Raw genomic sequence first — 22,329 nt, 5'->3', positions numbered from 1 at the left:
AGGCTGAGACCACAGGACTGTAAAACATGATTGTTGGGCTTCATTTCTGTACTGAACAGTCATTTTAAGATTAGCTAGTAAATAACAATTAGCTAATGTTGTTCATGAGACTAAAGTCATCTCACTTTGGTAATGTAAATATAATATGGCCAATATTATAGTTATTATATTAATCATGATTAGTTATTACAGCAGTGAGTTTGAACTCTGTACCAAACACTGAGCTTCAGCAAAGAAGTTGCAGTTATTTATATTTCCTATTACCTTAAATCTTCACTCAAAGACGAGTATCTGTGACAGTGTATATACAGATGTATTATATATAAGAGACAAATATTGTTTGTTTAATATGTTGGCATTATTACATTTGGCTCAATGCTTACAAATATGTGTAAAAAGAAAATGTACGAGCTGTGAAAACTGTTTCTGATAGAATGAAGAGTAGACTGATATTTGTTGCTTTAATTAATTTATTATTAACAATAATATAAAATTATGCACAAAAGGAATTACTAACGTAAAAAAAGTGGTTTTATTTATATATGTTTACATATAAATATATGCGGTGGCCCCTAGAGACAAAACACGTACAAACTCCAAAACACATTTCTAGCATGAACTGAACTTCCAAAGCAGAGCTACTAGATCACTTAAATTACACAATTGAAAGCATGTGTGTATTGTTTGTGTATTTATACATAGGCACTCATATATATTCAAATAATTTAAAAAAAATGTTCATTTACCTGTTATTACCACACAACAAATCCGGTAGTTGGTACTTGCTGGCTTGTGTAGCCACTAGGTAACAAAAGCTCAACACTGCGCCTAGCATCCTGGAGCACTTCTGGTGTGTTTTGTACATGTTTGAATAAATGCTTTTGAAAACTGAATTTGAATTAGTCTAATTTGAAATTGAATTTATGGTTTGAAAATGATCATCACTAAATTGAAATTGAATTTTATATTTTGAAAATGAATTGATTTGCTTTGAAACTGCATTTTATCCTTTAAAAATTCAGCTCTCGAATAATTTCAGTTTCACTTCTCACCATTCAGTTTCAGTTCTACAATTCAATTTCAGTTCCAAAATTCAGTTTTTTGGAACTTACATCCGGTTCCGGTTCAAGCGCAGATTAATAGAACTACGTTTTACTAGCGGACCGAAAGTGTTACTGACGGTTCGCTTAATTCATCTTGAGCTGAATTAAGACTTCTGAAGTCATTCGTCATGTCGAATGACCAGCGGATGAACTCTCAGGTTGGTAATAAATGTATTACATGTATAAGAACAAGCGTCATGTTAACAAATGATAGCCGTATGCTTATTGTAGCTGCTAGCTAAAAACGCTAATTTAGCGTAGTTTGCCCTGAATTCAGCTTTGACAAACAAATATGATCGACTGTTTCTAGTATAATTCCAAAGTTGTCATCTTGTACCCTGTCAGAGCCCTGTATGCTTGCAGAGACCCCTACAGTAGGGAAACATGCAAAACGGTGTCCAAACCTTTGTATTTTAGCTTTATTTATGTCTTACACAGCATCCCAACTCTTTAGCTAACTTTAGCTAAAGTGAATAGTTAGTCTAATTCATTAGTGCAGCATTACTGGATCACCTCTGTTTGAAGTGATATAATATGATATACAACTATCACTGAAACAGCAAACTTTGTAAATAAGCAAACAACACTTCTCATTCTCTAAACGTTTGGCCACAGCTGTAGATTACACTATCAGTGCTTGTTCACTCTTGACAATAATTACATTTCTAAATTTACTTTGTGCATTTACAGGTAAACAATATCTAAAATTTTATCTAAATGACTGCTTTGTCTTTGAAAAGGGTGAAGAGCCTGAGGCCGGTGACAGTCCAGTTCTACTCCAAGTACACCCTTAGGGTGGCTCACAGGACAAGGCCACATTCCTGTCCTGCCAGAAGAGAAGAGAAACTTCAGAGTCTTCATGCAGTTCAACCACACCTGTCATATTCCATATGACAGGGGTCTCAAACTCCAGTCCTCAAGGGCCAGTGTCATGCAACTTTTCCATGCCCTCGAGGACTGGAGTTTGAGACCCCTGCCGTATGGTGTTCATGCTGTTTTCTACCCCACAGTTACAGCATGTCTGACTGCCTGTTCAGCATATGCAAAAATATATGAGTTTAAGCATGTGATGACTAAGGCCTTCCATTATGGTGTTTGTCATCACATGTCACAGACATCTGGATGATCATTTGGAATAAACAAAAAACTAAAAACTTGTTACTTCATCTTATCTTTATTATTATTATTGTTCTTATTTTACATTGTTAGGCATTAGGTTTATTTGTAGTAGTCCTTTCCAACTTCTTTCCCTCTTCCATGTTACTGTGGCAGCTTGTCAGCATCTATTTGGGGTTGGGAGTGGAACAGAAAGTAAGGAAATCCAAAGTGCCATTAAAACCAGGAGAGGTTCTTATATTTCAGAAGAAGGGATTAATTCAAAAGAAATGACCTCAATGCCATATTTTATTTAGGAACCCTAGAGAGCACTTTGCAAAATAACACATTCTTATAATTTCACCCTCAGATGAGCCAAGCTACGACTGTCAGGGAAGGTGATGTAGGTACAGAGCATATGAGAGTGGTTAAGTTTGTCTCTTGTCTAGATGAAGGCACAAGAGGGATCAATGGCAAGGCGTAGAGATTCAGTATCTTCAGTCTTCAGTGGACACTCCATTTCTGGCACAAAACACCTGTAAAAGATGGTCGATTTAGGAGGTGACCCGACAACTTCAGCCTGTCAAACATATTAATGGAGCAGTATGTTTTTTTTAAAAAAAAAAAAATCTAATTAAGCATGCACTCAGTACCCTAAGAATTATTATGGTAGTTAAACACAGTGATAGTTGTATATCATATTATATCACTTCAAACAGAGGTGATCCAGTAATGCTGCACTAATGAATTAGACTAACTATTCACTTTAGCTAAAGTTATTAAGTTAGCTAAAGAGTTGGGATGCTGTGTAAGACATAAATAAAGCTAAAATACAAAGGTTTGGACACCGTTTTGCATGTTTCCCTACTGTAGGGGTCTCTGCAAGCATACGGAGGGGGTACTCTGAGAGGGTACAAGATGACAACTTTGGAATTATACTAGAAACAGTCGATCATATTTGTTTGTCAAAGCTGAATTCAGGGCAAACTACGCTAAATTAGCGTTTTTAGCTAGCAGCTACAATAAGCATAAAAGTTACCTTACGGCTATCATTTGTTAACATGACGCTTGTTCTTATACGTGTAATACATTTATTACCAACCTGAGAGTTCATCCGCTGGTCATTCGACATGACGAATGACTTCAGAAGTCTTAATTCAGCTCAAGATGCTGTAGATTCCCGTCAGTAACACTTTCGGTCCGCTAGTAAAACGTAGTTCTATTAATCTGCGCTTGAACCGGAACCGGATGTAAGTTCCAAAAAACTGAATTTTGGAACTGAAATTGAATTGTAGAACTGAAACTGAATGGTGAGAAGTGAAACTGAAATTATTCGAGAGCTGAATTTTTAAAGGATAAAATGCAGTTTCAAAGCAAATCAATTCATTTTCAAAATATAAAATTCAATTTCAATTTAGTGATGATCATTTTCAAACCATAAATTCAATTTCAAATTAGACTAATTCAAATTCAGTTTTCAAAAGCATTTATTCAAGTTACAATTCAGATTCAATCTGAGCAATTCAAATTCAGTTTCTGATGGCACAGATTTCTGCCCATAGATTACTATACCTTTCTAATGTGACATTGTTGGCCCTGGCTCTCTTTCTCTCTCCCTCCCGCTCTGTTCCTGTGCTACTGAGTGTAACTACGGCCCCTCCCCCCTCTGCCCAGCGTAAAGCACAAGGCTCGCGTGCGGAGTGAAGCGGGAAAAAGTGCGAGAGAGAGAGAGAGAGAGGCTTAGAGAAAGAAAAAAAAAAAAACACGTGACGGCTCGCGATAAGGAGCCGGCTCGTGTCGTTCACGTCAAAGAACTGGCTCTAAGAGCCATTTCGTTGGCGAACGACCCATCACTAGTACCCGACTTTCTTTAGACCGCGAAGGCCGGGTCCTCAGGTGGAAGCAGCCTCTGAATTTGGACACCCCTGCTGTTTCCGGGCCGGCCAATAATAACGGTGATATTTAACGTATTTTATCCGACAAATAAACCCTGTAAAATGTATTTAACCCCCCAACAGCCCTTTTGAATGTCTCCCTATTATGGCCACAACACCTCACTCTTGGAGCACTTTTTTGCCACATGTATCGCAAACAGTGTTGCCAACTCCTCAGTAAGGAAAATCGCTATTGGTTGTCCTAAAAGTTGCTAGAAGTCGCTAAATGACGTCATCGCCTAATTTGCATAATTGGTCATGCTAATCTAATTGTAACCTACGTTGTTGGAGAGAGAAATAACATCGTGGAAGAGACATAAAGTGAGTAAAAAACGTCCTAAATGCATTTAGAGTTTATTTAGAACTACAAATTAAATTTCTTTTAGCAATTATTGGGTTTTTTTAATGTCACAATTCCAACCCTGCTCCTTTACCCGGGCTTGGACCAGCAAAAGTGACCCGAAATAGGCACTCTGGTGGAGTTACTTTGTGTGTGTGTTCATAAGTAGTTTTAAACCTTGTGATCCACAAAACAGCATAAGAGTAAAAGAGTAAAAGAAGAACTGACTGCGTTACAGCACCCGCTGCTTGTTGAGAGTAAAAGCGATACCCGCTTTCACGTCTTTTTTTAGCGACTTTTTTTCTAAAAAAAGTTGCTAAGGGGTCTGAAAACTCGCTAAGTCGCTAAGTTGGCAACACTGATCGCAAACCACGTCTCAGCTGTTTGTGGAGGTAAAATAAGTCCGCACATGACTTCAATTACGCTCAGCCATTGTTGTGAGTGCGCACGCCAAGCGAGACATTTATACAGCCGTATTTCGCACATGACTGTGAAAGGCGGAAGAGGAAGTAGTTCCTTTGAATGTAGACAATCCGAGTGTTATAGTTTCTTTCCACTGTGTTCCTGTTAATGAGAAACTACGAATTTACTCTAAATTACTAAAATATGGATATTTTAATGTGAGAAACGATTCTAGAACATAAATGATTGGTATCGGAGGAATCGATATTTCAGGATCGATCCGCACATCACTAGTGGAAATACAAGCCCCAACAGCTCCAAGCTGATCAGAATGTTCATATGTGGGACACAGTGAGTAGCTTAGGATTGATTCTTGACTGTGTGCTGATCTTAAAACCAGATTAAATCTTGGCAGATTATAAAGGAAAGTTGAAAAAATAAATATTTTTTCCTTTTTCTTACATTCCTTTTCAAGTAAACTGTATTGTTCTTCAGATGAAGATTCAGACGAGTGTTTCGCCTTCATTTCTGCTACTATAAATAATGAATCGTATGCTCTGCACTTGCATTTAAACACGTATACCCATGAAGACTGACTTTGAATATTCAGCTGTAATAGGTGGCCATGTATTTTATATCTTTTGATAGTGTGTGTAATCTCTAATTCTGCAGGTTATGATGACTGCTGTGTGAAGCTACTAGTTAAAATGTTTATTTAGATTAAAATTTATAATACCAAACATGCACTCAAAAAAGTTGCATCTAAACAAACCTGTTTGAATAAACAGGCTGCTGTTCCCTGTGTATGCAAACAGTTTTGTTAAATTATATTTAAAAAACCCAAGAACTTATCTTGCTGGAGAGCACATAGTCTTGATGCATGCTCAATCATCCAGATAAGTAAATCTCCAAAAGTTGATTCTGTTCATCTGGACGTAGCATTTTCAGTGGGAGAAAAGTTTCGTCACTCATCCAAGTGACTTCTTCAGTCTCGGCTGACTGCAGGTTTCCCCAATCTTATAAACAGTACATATGACTCTGTGGCTTTTAAACCCCAAAACACGCTGCGGCAAAAATTGGTCCACCCCAAGGATCAGGTCCCCCGACACAAACAGAGTAACATAGTGCACGCTGTTAAGTGCCAGGAGGGTACATCTTTCGCCATCTTACAATGCTGTGATTGCAGCCATTCCCTAACTCTCTGTAAATGGTACACATGGCCATTGATCAGTGGGCTTTGATCAGTGGTCATGAGAATTTGCATAATTATGATGAAGGAACTGACCTCCCAGCCCATTGTTCCTTCAGTGGGCGGGTTTAAGTCATTATGCAAATGTACTGTTTATAAGATTGGGGAAACCTGCAGTCAGCTGAGACTGAAGACGTCACCTGGATGAGTGACGAAACGTTTCTCCCACAAAACGCTGCATCCAGATGAACAGAATCAACTTTTGGAGAGAGCACATCCCATATGGAAAAGATATATATAAATCTTATAAAGTTTGTATCTGTCTTGTGTGAAACTTGTATGAAAAGCATACAAGAGTGAAAACAGATATAAGATCCCTTGAAAAATTATATAATGAAACTTGTATGTTTTGCATACTTACTAAAACAATATATGAAAGTAATGAGAAAGTGGCCACTTTCATGAGTAAATCATATAAGTTTTTACTATTTCTTTTCCATATGGGATAGTATACATTCAAGATTTAATCATCATGTCATGCCTGTGGGAGTTACCTGGAAGAGATGCAAACACTGACTTAAAATGAGAGGAAGGCATGTTGTCCAACATCGGTCCAAGGTGTGAGTGAACCAGTGTTTTTTTGGTTGTCACTATGCAGATTTATAATTCTTACACAAACTAATAAGAACATATCTGATAAAAAATATGACTCTGAAAATAATCCTTAGTTTTTAATTTTTGTTTTATTGGAGGGAACATATGTGGTATTTTAGCATCAGACACTTAGTTTTCTGTTTTCTGATGAAGATTTTCTGCATTCATTTATGCAGATGATGTCTTTTATTTAACGAAAACACAAATCAGACACCAGCTCACAACCTTAAACATGATTATTGTGCTAGCAATTGGTTGTGATCCAGTGATGGATTTATGATTAGCTAACAATGAGGATGACAGGGATTTTTCTCTTTTACTTTAGCAAAGCAATAAAACAATGAAAAGACCTCAGGAGACATAAAACTGTTTTACTGGCAAAATATCAAAAGTAAAACCAATAATTTTGCTGATTTTCTCTATCTGTGCAATATGGATTAACGTTACTGCTGCAGCTCTTTAAGGTAAATATCAAAACTATTACGGTGTGTTCACACCGAACGCGACAGAGGCGGCCAGAGCGTCAGGTTTACATGTAAAGTGAATGTAGAAGCGTGATGACGGGTCCCGCGAAAATTCGGAAGCAGATTTGCGTCGCGAAAACGTGAGAAAAGCGCGTCACAGCAGTGCGTCTGGCGCGTTTGGCTCGCTTGTGTTGCATTTTGTGCATATGCACGTTTCGCGTCTACCGCTCGAGTTGGAAAAATCTGAACTCCAGCGTCAAATCACGCCAATCAGGAGCCTGGTGACGTGGCTCTGACCTAGGTCAAAGGGGCAGATCCAGCCAAAGCCCTTCATTCTAGTGATGGGATTTCCGGCTCTGTTTAGAGAACCGGCTCTTTCGGCTCGGCTCACTAAAAAGAGCCGGCTCTTTAAAATTATGCACAAAAGGAATTGCTAATGTAAAAAGAAAGAAAAAAGGGGTTTTATTTATATATGTTTATATATAAATAAATGTGGTGGCCCCTAGAGACAAAACACATACAAACTCCAAAAAGCACATACAAATTCCAAAACACATTCCTAAAGTTAACTGAACTTCCAAAACAGAGCTACCTAGATCACTTAAATTACACAATTGAAAGCATATGTGTATGGTTTGTGTATTTATACACAAGCACTCATATATATTCAAATAATTAAAAAAAACAAAAGTTCATTTACCTGTTACTAACACACACCAAATCCAGTCGTTGGTACTTGCTGACTTGTGTAGCCACTAGGTAACAAAAGCTCAACACTGGGCCTAGCATCCTGGAGCACTTCTGTTGTTTTTTGTACGTGTTTTGGAGTTTTTACATGTTTTGGACTTTTTACGTGTTTTGGAGTTTGTACATGCTTTGTCTGTAGGGGCCACCGCACCGTAAATATACTTTTATTTATTCACTCCACATAAAATGTAATAAATAAATCATATAATACAAAAACCAACTATTCAGAGTTCTTTTAACTATTTAAATTTTCAGCTTTTTCCTTTTAAACAAATTTAAAGTGTAACAACACAAAACACTACAAACCACAACACAATTAAATATAAATTAAAATATGAAAACAAAAAGAAGATGCATATTCTCTGTCATATGGTCATGCAACACGCAGAACCTGTATAAAAAAGGCCAAAGCCGACTGTACTTCCTCAGGAGGCTGAGGTCTTTCAACATCTGCAGGAAGCTCCTGAGGATGTTTTACCAGTCAGTGGTCGCAGGAGTACTTTTCTATGGCGTGGTGTGCTGGGGGAGCAGCACAGCAAAGAGGGACTCATCCAGACTGGAGAAACTAATCAGGAAGGCTGGCTCTGTGGTCGGCATGAAGCTGGACACTCTGGTGACAGTGGCAGAGAAGAGGACCTTAAAGAAACTGATGGACATTATGAACAATGCCGGGCATCCTCTGCACACGGTCGTAAACAATCAGAGGAGCCTATTCAGCGACAGGCTGCTTCTCCCCAAGTCAAAAACCAACAGACTTAAAAACTCCTTTGTCCCACACGCCATCAGACTGTTTAACTCCTCACTGGAGGGGAGAGGGAGGGGAAACAGGGGGACAAGGGAGGGCGGGAACAACTGAGTTGTAGGTGCTTTTCTACACTGTGCAATATTTGCAATATTTGTTTTTTGTTTTGTCTTTTTTTTCTTATATTTGACTGTGCAATAACCACTGTGCAACATACTCACTCAAATGAGCAATCCTATTTATCCATATTGTATATTCTGTATCTATATATGTGTATATATGGTGTATTTATGCTTATATCCTTACTCTCTTTCCCCTTCATGTATCTGTAACATGCAACTTCTTTCGGTGCTTTGCTACTGGAAACTGAATTTCCCGGAGGAACCCACCCGAGGGATTAATAAAGTTTCATCTAATCTAATCTAATATGGACCTGCATGAATAAACTTTCTGAATCCTTTATCACCCGCAACTGAAAATAGTTGTGGATGATTACTATACCTTTCTAATGTGACGTTGTTGTCCCTGGCTCTCTTTCTCTCTCCCTCCTGCTCTGTTCCTGTGCTACTGCCAGTGTAACTACCACCGCTTTCGCAGATTTTTTTATTGCACAGTACAGCATTGCATTCTGCAGCCTGATTGACAAATCTCCTCCGTGCTGTGTCTCCTGCGCTTGCCAAATTTATCATATTTGGTTTTGATAACCATCACGTCCAACAGAAAAAACAGCACAAAAACACCCATAACTATGACCTTCATTCGGAAATAGACACCTGCACCGCGAGGGAAAAAGGCGCACGAAAGTGGCAGGCAGATGAAGACAAAACGCGGCATAATAATACTTTTTACGTTTTGCAATCTACAAAGGTTTGCACTTTGAGAATCAAGTTATGAGAACTGTGACTAATGTTCATGTGTGTGGGGATCAAAGTGTATAAAGTGCGTGGCGAGGGGCTAGTTATTCTGAGAACCCCTGCTGCAATAAATGAGGGACCACTGTATATACTTTCTCTATGATTATTTTATTCAACCTGTTAACATTTAATACTGTCTTGATAGAACCAACTGATTCTGCAGCAGAGCATCCCCTGTTGCTTCTCCTGGCTCCCCAGTCCCTGAGCTCCTGCTGCTGCACCCACAGGTATGTAATTGTAGCATCAGATGTACAGCAAGCACTGATAGCTTTTTACTTGGTGGGATTCCCTTGTGATCACCTTTACTAAATATCTACAACCAATCTGATTAGATCCTGTTTTTGTTTTGTTTTTTTCAATGTTGAAATTAAAATCTAGTAGCAGTCTTCTCATTGCTTTGTGTTTTGTGCTGTTTTACAGGCCCACAGAGGAGGACGGCTCCGAGGCAGATGAGGGACGGGTCCCAGGACGGTCCATCGGCGGTGGAGCTGGCCTGGTGTGCCTGAAGAGTCCACACCAGTCTCCAATGGAGCATTTCCTCCTCAGCCTTGTTCCTGCTCTGGAGAGCAGCTGGTCCTTTTTATTCCTGTCTCTCTGTAAATACTTATATTTGATATATTTATGTTTAATGTTTTTCTGTTTGAGAATTTTAATATTATTTCAAATAAATTTTTATAATGACTAATGTCTCAGTTCTACTACACAGCAAATGTTGGCACACGACTTGACACATGTAGAATTTATTTCATATTATACTAATGACAAAATATACTAATACAGTGGAAAGATACCATCTGGCACAACTTCCTCCCACATTCCTCCCACATTTCCGGTTCACGCACGTCAAAATTGCATATTAATACTAAACCTGCCATTGCTGTGCATTTAGGTGACCATGATGAGAGAGACAGAGTCTGGCTCAGATGCTGGCAGTTCTCGCTGCAGTTTACCGTTAGCGTCTCCTTTCAGGCCAGGATAGACGAATGTCACCGAGCAGTGACTAAGTTTGTGGTCAAAGGCTTGCACCCATTTGCCACAGCAGATGCCCCGATTTTCAGTAAGTGAATGTGTTTAATTGCAGGCAGGGACATTACTGGATGTTCTTGTGTAATTGCTACAGAATAATTTATGTTATACTTTGTTATTGCTACAGAAGAATATTTATTTTATTATTTTACATTTACAATTTTTTTTCCTGGGGACCCTGTGACACCCCATTGAAGAGCCGTAGGCTGTGGATCTCTTAAGATCTCACTGTTGGGTTTGTAAGGCCATGTTACTCCTAAATTTCTATCTTGTTCAAAGAGAAGATATAAAGCAAAGTTCTAAGCTATTCGACCTTAGTGTTCTCCTTTTTTAAAAAGAATCGATAAAGAATCGAATCGTTAAACAGAATTGAAAATGGAACCGGAATCGTGAAAATCTTATCAATACCCATCCCTACCTGTGAGGACATCTGATCTCTGAAAAAACAACTGTTAATGAAGCTGGAAAAACAAACCCACATCTTGATCCTTAAAAAAGCATATTAATATATATCTTAATAAGAAAAACAATCACAGCTGAAGTAAAAGTCTTCAGCCTACTAATATTAGTTCATAAAATACATTCTCTGCGCCAAAAGTGATGAGTTAAGGTGCCGACGGAGGCAAAGGCCCCGGGGTAGACCCAAGTCAGGCTGGAGAGATTATATCTCTTGGCTGGCCTGGAAACGCCTTGGTGTTCATATTCATATTAATATTCTTATTCTTCTATGACAAAAAGTACAAGTGTTCATTTAAAGAAATAAACAGAGCAGTAAGAGATGTTTTTAAAAAATTGCTTTCTTTATTTTGATTTGCTGCCAATTACATGTTTTTATTTGTAATTTTTGTAGTGCTCCCTACTATGTGAACCCCTCACCTGAAGTTTTATGTTTATTGGTTTAAGCCAATTAAATTCTAAACTATCACAGGGCTCGCAAAATCGCTAGCTCGACGTCCCGGGGCTAGCAATATCTCCGGTTGGGCGACCAAAATCACCCAACCGGAGATATTGCTAGCCCTGGGACGTTGAGCTAGCGATTTTGCGAGCCCTGTATCAACCCAACAATCAAATGATCCCCTTTAATAGCAAGCACTGGGCAACGGTGGAAAGGAAAAACTCCCTTATAAAAAGGGAGAAACCTTTGACAGAACCAGGCTAAGAAAGGGGCAGCCATCTGTCATGACTGGTTGGGGGTGAGAGGCAGAGGAAAAGAAAAATGAGAGCACACGTTAGCTATATGTTGTTCACATTACCTAAAATGAACAACGTATGGTTTTCTGGACTGTGAAAGAAATGTCTCAAGTCACTTTTCAGTGACGTGACCGAAGACTTTTCTGGATGGCCGTGCGGATGCTTGTCAGAAACAGTTCATTTCCTTTCTTGGATAAATGAACTCCGTCGGGTAAAAAAATTGAGCTGCTGAAAAACCTGAAGCACGGATGCTCAATAATCACTCCATCAAAGAGGTCGACAGCCTTTCTAATGTTGGCATTCACAATCGTCCTGTCCTTATTGATTTCGCCTGGATTTCCATATCTCCACACTTGACGCCCATTGATAGATGAATATGCAATTGTCATTGAGGGGAACTCTGTGTGCAGTTGCATCAATTCCTTCTCAATGACAGAAGAAAGTTTATAAGCAGAAAAGAGTCCCAAATCATTGCCCCCAGCATGGATTACCAGTATGTCAGGTGGGCTCTGTGTGGATAGCTCCTCATAAAAACGAGGAAGGACTCCCCTCCAGCGCATTCCTTCTTTGCCAAACCACTGGACTTTGGCATTAAGTCCGAAATTGTCTCCGAAAATCTCTTTTGCTTCACCCTCGTCTGATGTAGCTGGACCCAATGATCCACACGTTTGTTTCTCTCTGGTCTTCTGGCCTCTTGTTGTCTTTCGGTGTGTTTTCAGAGGTTTTGGTATCACCCAAGGCCAAATTGTTTGTTTTCTGACCTGGGGATTGGATAGTCCTGGACCAGGGACTTTGTGGGATGCTCTGTGTCACTGCTGTTTCTTCTGGCCTCTTTTCATCTTTTGGTGTGTTTTCAGAGGTTTTGGTATCACTCAAGGTCGTATGATTTGTTTCCTAAACTTGGAATTGGACCATGCTGGACGAAGAACTTTCTTGGATGCTCGGACTCACTGCTGTTTCTTTCTTCTCAGTGTCTATTCTCATCCTCTTTCTCTCTGGAGAGTAGCTCTCAGAGTTCTTTTTGCTGCCTTTTGAAATCTGACTGTATCGTCTTTTCAAAACATTTTTTTCTTCACAGATAAGTCTTTCTTTCCTTGGTGGAGAGCAGCTGTCGGCACTTCTCCTGCAAATCTGTGCAGCATAATCCGGGCCTTGCATTCTCTTGAGTGGAAGCTGGACAAGTGCGTTTGTTTCCTGAACTTGGAGTTGGATCATCCTGGACGAAGAACTTTCTTGGATGCTCGGACTCGCTGCTGTTTCTTTCTTCTCAGTGTCTATTCTCATCCTCTTTCTCTCTGGAGAGTAGCTCTCAGAGTTCTTTTTGCTGCCTTTTGAAATCTGACTGTATCGTCTTTTCAACACATTTTTTTCTTCACAGATAAGTCTTTCTTTCCTTGGTGGAGAGCAGCTGTCAGCACTTGTCCTGCAATTCTGTGCAGCATAATCCGGGCCTTGCATTGTCTTGAGTGGAAGCTGGACAAGTGCGTTTGTTTCCTGAACTTGGAATTGGACCATGCTGGACGAAGAACTTTCTTGGATGCTCGGACTCACTGCTGTTTCTTTCTTCTCAGTGTCTATTCTCATCCTCTTTCTCTCTGGAGAGTAGCTCTCAGAGTTCTTTTTGCTGCCTTTTGAAATCTGACTGTATCGTCTTTTCAACACATTTTTTTGTTGTTGTTGATTTTTGCCGTGATTACTCTGAGACATGTTGGAGTGTTGATGAAGCGACTGTGTTAAAGATTCAACTGTTACAAAATGTTTCTCAGGCGTACCTTTGAATGCTGCAATCTTGAGTGTTGCAAATAAACTGACTAAAAGTTTGGGATCCCTACCCATATTTAAGGATTCCATGCCATATGACATCATCTTCATGATGATGTCATATAAAATGCCTTTGATCATCATGATGATGTCATAACATAATGTAACAGTAACATTCTTTTTTTTGTGCTATTGTATATACTGATGTTGCAGAAGACAGAAAACATGCTGTTGTTTGCATACATTTAATAATCACCTCTGCACAGGAGCTGAAGCATTGTCCTGCCTGTTGCTCTTACAGTACTTGCAATAAAAATACAGTAACGGTAATTAGTGACTGAGCAGCCCGGTGCTTTTCTCTTGATTTCTTTAGTCAGGGTAAATTCATTCACCTGCACGGCTTAGCTAAACGAACTGTACAAAACAAGTATCTCCGACAGCCGAGTGCTCATCTTAGCTAGCTGCGTCTCGTAGCTAGGGACAGTAGTTATGGATTAGCTTACAGATACATTTAACTTACCGAAAAAGTGCGGCGGGGCCTGGGGTCCGTCCGTCGGTTAGTCCGGTTTACTGAAAAACACCTCAGGATGTCAGTTTAAAACAGTCGGTCGTGGTTTTGTAACGTAAACGCTGGACCTCCTCTCAGCAACAGAGATACGCAAGTTTCTCTGTGACTGCAGCTGCCAGTCAAAGCTGTTATGATGACGTCACGCCCCAATTTAACAGCATTGTGGTAGTTATTAGAAAAACGTATCAGAAAGGAGACCCACTGACAGGAAATCAGCGTGATGAGAACTACTGATAATGACAGAAAGCATCTTTGGAAAAAAGATTATCTGAGGAGAATTTTGTTTTTATTTTATTTTATAATGTTTCTATAACGTTTCATACAGCATTGTTTGACAGAAATGAAGGAGAAAATGTTTTGTTAATTTGTTTGTTTTCACATGAGCTTTGTGTGATTTGATAAGTATCTGAGCCTGAGACCACGGGACTGTAAAACATGTTGGGCTTCATTTCCTTACTGAACATTCATTTTAAGATTAGTTAGTAAATAAAAATGAGCGAATGTTGTTCATGAGACTAAAGTCATGGTAAAAGGCCTGTATTTGTATAGCGCTTTACTTAGTCCCTAAGGACCCCAAAGAGCTTTACACCACATTCAGTGATCCACCCACTCACACACACACTGGTGATGGCAAGCTACATTGTAATGTAAATATAGTATGGCCAATATTAAAGTTAGTATCATATTAATCATGATTAATTATTACATCAGTAAACTTGAACTCTGACAAATACTGAGCGTAAAGCACAAGGCTCGCGTGCAGAGTGAAGCGGAAAAAAGTGCGAGAGAGAGGGTGAGAGAAAGAAAAAAAACCCCACGTGACGGCTCGCGATAAGGAGCCGGCTCGCGTCGTTCACGTCAAAGTGCACAGACTTCGGTGCCGGCTCCCCACGGCGTCAGGAATCAGTGCTGGATCTTGGAACAGAGTCACAGATAACAGTTCTGATATTTTCTGATCCGGCTACGAAGGACCAAATAATGTTAAGAGATATACTCTAAAGCACTTCTTCAGTAGAGACTCAGAGAAGAGAAACACACAGAGCTTCTTGCTAGCAAGGGCAGCCTCCAGAACAGAGACTCGCACTGAGAAACTGCCCCGGGGCGGGGGGGTCAGAGTGTGACCCCATAAATGACTTCCCGAAACCTGCTGGTCTCGAAGTCCAGCAATTCATCTAAACAAAAAGCACTTAGACTAAGACAGATACAGCTACGTTAATCCTACCGTAAAACAATAAGACAAGGTACGACCTCTCCCATACTCCTAGGATGTGGGGGTGAAGCCAGAACACCCTGGAATGTTACAGACCTCCTAGGATGAGACATTCTTTCAATATGCCACCAACTATATACTTCTAAACACAAATGATTACATGCAGTATTCTACCATATGCAAACTTATATCATTAAAAGATTATACTGACTACTAAGTACAATTTTCCTATTGACAGTCTTATTAGGTAATGTTCAAATAATGTGATCATCCAGTGTTTTCAGTGTGGGAGAAAGTACTCAGGGCCTTCAAGTTACACACTATGAAAGGCAGCAACAAGTTTAATGTTCAGAAACCTAAAGTCTGTATCAGCAGCAGAATGGAGCTAAAAATAAATGTTGGTTTCAGTTCTATGAAGCTTTGAGTATTTTGGATCAGTAGCTGCTGTGTTTGTTGCATCATATTGCTGTAATTGTTTATATGCTTTATATATTCTGAGGTAAGTTGATCTATAGTGTTACATCATATTCTATAAGGATGTTATGTGTTTGTAGACTTTCTGCCCAGTTTGACCCATTTAGCAGAAGTCAGCCTGTTTAAGGCTCTGATATCTATTCTGTGTGACTTAAAGCAGTTATGACATGGTCTGATTTTCTCCCCCAATAAAGGAATATTTCATATATCAGTCTACTCTTCATTCTATCAGACACAGTTATCACAGCTCGTACATTTGCTTTTTACACATATATGTAAGCATTGAGCCAAATGTAATAATGCCAACATATTAAACGAACAATATTTGTTTCTTATATATAATACATCTGTATATACACTGTCACAGATACTCGTCTTTGAGTGAAGATTTAAGGTGATAGGAAATATAAACAACTGCAACTTCTTTGCTGAAGCTCAGTGTTTGGTACAGAGTTCAAACTCACTGCTGTAATAACTAATCATGATTAATATAATAACTTTAATATTGGCCATATTATATTTACATTACCACAGTGAGATGACTTTAGTCTCATGACCAACATTAGCTAATTGTTATTTACTAGCTAATCTTAAATGACTGTTCAGTACAGAAATGAAGCCCAACAATCATGTTTTACAGTCCTGTGGTCTCAGCCTCAGATACTCATCAAATCACACACAGCTCGTGTAGAAACAAACAACCAAATGAACAAAATATGTTCTCCTTCATTTCTGTCAAACAAAGCTGTATGACACGTTTCCAGCGGTTGGTATCATGGTTGCTAGGCAACCTGGGCAGCGCGACGGGGGCTAGACCGCCCATTTCACAAGCCTCGCACTTCCGGCCTTAGCGGTCTTTGAGGACTTTAAGGCTGCAGACCCTGAATTGGGATACAGCCCATATGTGATAGACAACAAGAAATTCGCATGATCTGAGCATGCGCAGAATGATCCACAGCGCTCCTTTGATCTTCTCGAACGATCACTGTCGTCATATTTTTTGCCACATAGTTGCAAAAAATATGACGACACAGTGTCCATAGTCCTTAAATAGAAGAGCTCGTTTAACACAGTTTACTTTGGGGCATTTTCAGAAACAGGAACCTTTCAAAGAGCTAATACACTGTGCTGTCAATTTAAAAAAATGGCACAGGAAAGGTTAAATGATTTACTCCCTGCACCAAACATCGATGAGCAGTTTAACAGACTGAGTGGTGCAGTGGATACAGTAATGGGGACGTTAATTACAAGGGCTCAGATAGCGGACGATGGTCACCTTAATGAGAAAAGGAGAATTTGTGCTGAGCTGTGCGAGGCCAAAAGTAGGGTAGAAAAACTCCTGCAGGAGAACGCACAGCTTAGAAAAGACAATGCGGAACTCAAGGAAACTGTGGAGACCCATACTTGGTGGCGTAAGGTAGGTTTGGGTCTTGCCACAGTGGCCATTGTTGTTCCTGCAGGTTGCTGGGCCATCTCAAAGTTTTTCGGCTGAGTGAATGTCCCGCTCTGTGGGGTCATGATTATTATCAGGGGTGCACATAAGTGGTCCGCATGCGCTGTCAAAATAAAAGATGCGCACCAGATAAGAATTTGCAACGCGTGTTTGCGTACATAAGATTTTCTGGAGGAGGTGAGCTGGCTTCAAACAAATGATGAACGCACAGAGATGTGGTGCAGAGTATGCCGTGGAAATCATTTGTTTGAAGCCAGCTCACCTCCTGCAACCACTTTTCTGAGAATCCTCCACATCTTGAGGAGATCTCACCTTATCTTCCTCATCTTGCGTGTTGCAACTTCTTATCTGGTGCGCATCTTTTATTTTGACAGTGCATGTGCACCTGCGGACCACTTATGTGCACCCCTGATAATAATCTTATCTTATAAAATTTTTATAAAACTTTATCTTATAAATACGCTGTGCTCTCCTTTATGTTTGATTTAATTTTGCCCCTCACCCCCCAACCAGTCATGGCAGAAGACCGCCCCTCCCTGAGCCTGGTTCTGCCAGAGGTTTCTTCCTGTTAAAAGGGAGTTTTTCCTCTCCACCGTTGCCAGAGTGCTTGCTCATAGGGGATCATTTGATTGTTGGGGCTGAATTTTTAGATTTCATTTAATTGGCTTGAACTGAAAAACCTAAAAATTCAGGTGAGGGCTTCACATAGTGGAGAGCACTACATTTGTTAACTGCACTTTTATTTGTAGATTTTGTAGTTCTTCCTACTACAAAAACTACAAATGAAAACAAGGCAGTTAGCAGCAAATGAAAATAAATAAAACACATTTAAAAAAATCTGCTACTGCTCTGTGTGTTTACTTCAGTGAACACTGTATGTTTTTGTGTTAGAAGATTATAGATTGTCCAAATATGTGAGAGTTTTTAAATCAGCACTGCATGAGATTAACTGTGACACAGACGGCTGTCGGCCTGGCGAGGGAGAGCTCCACTTCAGCCTCCAAACTGGAGCCAGTGTGTTACTCACAGAATCACACATTTACTCACATTTACTGACAGTGGATCGTCTGATTGTTCTGTGGGGTCTTTGCAGTATTCAGCCCCTTCAGGTGACTGTTGTTGTGACTGCAGGTAACATTTGGACAAAAGTCTTATGACTCCATTTTTAGGGTTTAATTCGGTTAAATATTTAACGAGTCAATTCGAGAATTCAAGACATATTTATCACTAAAATGATAGGTGAGAACAGACGGAGGGGGAGTACATGTTTGTTTCTTCTTTTTACATTTCAGAGAAAACTAACCGGTGTAAGATATAACAATAGACGTCACTCACACATCAGAGTCCTTTTACGTATTTTAATAATGGAAAATCTCTATTTTCATTGTTTGTTAAGTGCACACACTGCATGAGGTCACATGTTTATAAGCATTTTTGGTTTGTTCCACAGTTTTCAGGAACCTGTTCAGTGCATCCCAGATCATGTTCTGTTGCTCTCGAGTGTTCACACATAGAGTACATTCACATGCTTAACCTTGACCTTAACAATTAACAGCCTTGTCCCTGATGCTCAAATTTAAAAAAAGGAAGTTTCATCAATGATATGGTGAAAAAAATCTGAACTTTATCACCTTTTGATCTGAAAAGTTACTGGTAATATATAACCTAACTTCCCCACAAGCTGGTAAAGAAGTTGGACTCACTAGGAATAACCACAGCCCACTGCTGTTCACCCTGCTAACACATGACTGTGCTGCAGAGTACAGCTCAAATCACATCATCGAGCTTGCAGATGACACAACAGTCGGGGTCTCATCGCCAACAACGATGAGTCTGAGTGCAGAGAGGAGGTCCAACACCTGGTGGACTGGAGTGAGAACAACAACCTGTCTCTAAATGTTCAGAAGACTAAAGAGATGGTTGCTAACGTCAGGAAGAGCTCAACGGCCCACACCCCACTGCACATCAACGGGTCTGCTGCTGAGATGGTCAACAGTGTGAAGTTCCTGCTGTGCGCATATCAGCTGACTTCTCCTGGAACCTGAACACCAGCTGGGCATTTGTCAAAGCTGTGAGTGGGCGATAAGGCGTCTAGGAGAGGATCTCAAAACTAGATTATAGGTGGCAGACAGGTGTAAGTCAGCTCCTCTGTTCAAGGATGGTCGTTCACAGTGGACATAGACGCCTTCTTTCACTCACACCTTGTGTTGATCTCAATAACTCACACAATCAGGTGAGGCAAAGTCTCACAATAATTGTGGTAATCTTTACTGACTGTACATCACCTGCAGAAGCTTTTACATGGTATTTAATTTTAATCAAACGACAACAAACAAAATGTTCACCAACTAACTGACAGAAGCATGTTCTGACTCACATCAGTCCTAGCTGAGTTTTCAGATTAAAACACACTCTCGGGTCGGATAGTTAAAGGTTACTGCAGTGTCCTCTTGAGAAACTCAACCAGAAGGTGATGAGGGAAACCAAAATCCATCTGAATCACCACAAAGCCCTGCAGCAGAGAGTGAAGAGGCAGAAGCTGTGAGAATGCAGGAATACAACACATACAGAAAGAGAGAAACGAGAAGACTCACGTCCCGGGGAAGCACCTCAGGGTTAAAGAGATCAAACTGGTATAATCCCTGTTTGTCCAGAAGCCTGGTTAGCTCAACTCCCAGAACTGGAACAAACCACAAAAGCATCCTTTAGAGTGGAAATGACACACTAACTGTACAAAGGCTTATTTACACCATGGATCCCTGCTCTGGCTCTCTGACACAGATGTAACACCGGCTGTGAAGCTGGATTTAACCTTCTAGGACCTGCGTCCACATATGTGGACATCACGCTTCGGGTTATTTAGGCCAAAATACTCAATTTTGCTCTACAAGGGCCTGATATCCACTCACGAGGACATTATACTGCTACTGTTCTATCGAAAATTTAAACGAATATCCTCATAAGTGGCTCTGATTTTTCTTAGAAACAAAAACCAGGTAAAAAAAAGAAAATCTGGTAATTCTTTGTTTTTACATTCATCGGGCCCCAATCAGCCCAAATAGCAAAGAGAAATTAAAAATGCATGTCGTGGAAGAGTTCAGGTCTTAGGAGGTTAAGGAAGAAGTGCTTCAAGTTTTTAGAAAGTGTCTAGCACCATCTTCTGTCAGTACACAAGGTTACGTCACCAGGTTGATTTCTGCTATTAGATTCATTTATGCCAGCTAACTAATGACAGAACCAAGAAGTACTTTGAAAAAATCACGCTCCACAATGTAGGCAACAGAAAATAGTTGTTTTGATCAAATTCTCCTTCACTGCACGTGTCCGACATGACAGACTGAAGCTTTCGTGACAATTAGAACTTAGATTGGAATAATATTGTTTCCTATTATATTAACATAGCAAAAGGTTCAGTTACCTTTTTACAAAAGTGGTGAGTAGAATTCGCTACTTTTTACTTTCTAACTTTGAGTATATTTCTGAGGCTGCACTGTTTTACTTTTACTGGAGTATAGAAGTTACTCAGTGCTTAAACTTTTTACTGGAGTATTTGTAACACAGAGATCTGTAATTTCGTAAAGAAAGTCTATACTTTTGTCAACGCTGATCCAGCTTCACTGACTGACCTGTTTTTGAGAGCGAAATGGTGTAAATGAGCCTTTATACATGTAGTGATTATGTTCACTTTGAAGAATCATTCAAGCTGAAGCACTGGATCAGCTGTTTGATGGTAAATCAACAAGTGCTTTCATAAGTGTCTGGCAGAGAGGCGTAGTGTAGTAATGATTAAACTCATGCAGTCTTATAGACTCTAGCAAAGCTTTATAATAATGTGAAAGGTTTGAGGACGGAGCTGAGGTGCTGTGTTTCTTACCAGACAGGACTTTGGGAGTTCCAACTTTCACCACAGCTTCCTTTAGGAACTCGAGTGCTTCATCATATAGCTAGAAAGAAAGGGAAAGGTTACCGATGAAATCTAACCAAAAAATGGAAATGTTCACTTTAACTGGGAATTAAATAATCTGAAGAAAGACTGAATTATTCACACTTAACAGTTCAGTAATAATGTACAATGTACAAATCTGTGCAGGTTGTCATACATCTAAAATAACACTTTAACGTGTGTAATGCTTTCAGGGTGAATTCATGAAAATGACTTTTTCAGCAGTGATTGAATTTTTTAAAGCATAAAGTTTGACGTGTTGTTTGACAGCAGCTCTATAAAGGATGTCAAAGGTACAAAATTAGCACAACCGCACCACAATATCGAAAATAAAGGAAATGGAGCAGGTTAAAAACACTTGTATTATTCTGACTGCCTACCTGCTGATCCTGTAACGGCAGCTCAGCTCTGAATACTGAGATCCTAAATGAAAGAGGATCACAATCACACACAGGCGTAGACGAACAGGACAAACTGACCAAAGTTACATCTGCAAATCAGTTTTATATCAGATATCAGAGTCTAACACTTACATCCTTACAGTTAGGTGAGAACAGTAAAAGTAGAAGTCAGACAGCACAGGTGAACCTTTGGAGTTCCTTTTAGATCTTTTCTCCAAGCAACAGACTAAGGCTACGTTCACACTGCAGGTCTTAATGCTCAATTCAGATTTTTTTGTCTGCTTGTTCACACTACAACTAAAATGCGACAGCAAACGCGCTCTAGTATGAACGCTCAAAGCGCCGCATGCGCAAAAGAAGACGTCACACACAACGCGCTCTGTTTAGACCCAGAGCAACAGTATTGTTTGACTGATGGCCTTAATATAAAGACTTCGGACTTTACGTTTCCCAATTTTTGCTTGAAGTTATTTTGTTATTGACATAATAATGTAAATAACCTAATAATGATCCTTATTGCTGTTTTAGAGGAGCGGTGCTTCTAAGGATAGCTGCAGATTTCTGTCAGAATCTGCAGATTATACAGTACAAATAAAATGTTCACGTTTCTCCAACGTTGTCTTCCCAGCAGTTTCACCAGGCACCACAAGCCTGAATCCCTGATGCAAGGCAGGATGGATCCATGTGGTTTATGGCAAATTCTGACACTGACATCTGA

General features: G+C 39.8%; 2 long non-coding RNA genes and 1 pseudogene across 2 annotated transcripts in view; 1 reads left to right on the top strand and 2 right to left on the bottom strand.

The window, feature by feature from the left end:
* Nucleotides 1-1,847: 1,847 nt before the first annotated feature.
* LOC146384589 (uncharacterized) overlaps nucleotides 1,848-22,329 on the top strand; it is a 42,347-nt gene continuing 21,865 nt past the window's right edge. The window contains exon 1 of the long non-coding RNA XR_014800892.1: nucleotides 1,848-2,759. This is a non-coding gene — a long non-coding RNA (uncharacterized LOC146384589). The remainder of the gene's footprint in view (nucleotides 2,760-22,329) is intronic.
* LOC146384593 (uncharacterized) lies at nucleotides 11,677-17,332 on the bottom strand (annotated as a pseudogene).
* Nucleotides 19,523-21,901, bottom strand: LOC146384592 (uncharacterized). The gene is made up of 4 exons (XR_014800891.1): nucleotides 21,591-21,901; nucleotides 21,142-21,211; nucleotides 19,862-19,947; nucleotides 19,523-19,779 (listed from the first exon to the last, which is right to left on the bottom strand). It is a non-coding gene; the product is annotated as an uncharacterized LOC146384592 (long non-coding RNA).

The sequence above is a fragment of the Perissodus microlepis genome, chromosome 7 (assembly GCF_051167445.1).
Source record: "Perissodus microlepis isolate ML-2025 ecotype Zambia chromosome 7, ASM5116744v1, whole genome shotgun sequence".
Classification (NCBI taxonomy): Eukaryota; Metazoa; Chordata; class Actinopteri; order Cichliformes; family Cichlidae; genus Perissodus; species Perissodus microlepis.
The sequence above is the reverse complement of the archived record's forward strand: the minus strand, read 5'-3'. Positions and strand labels throughout refer to the sequence as shown.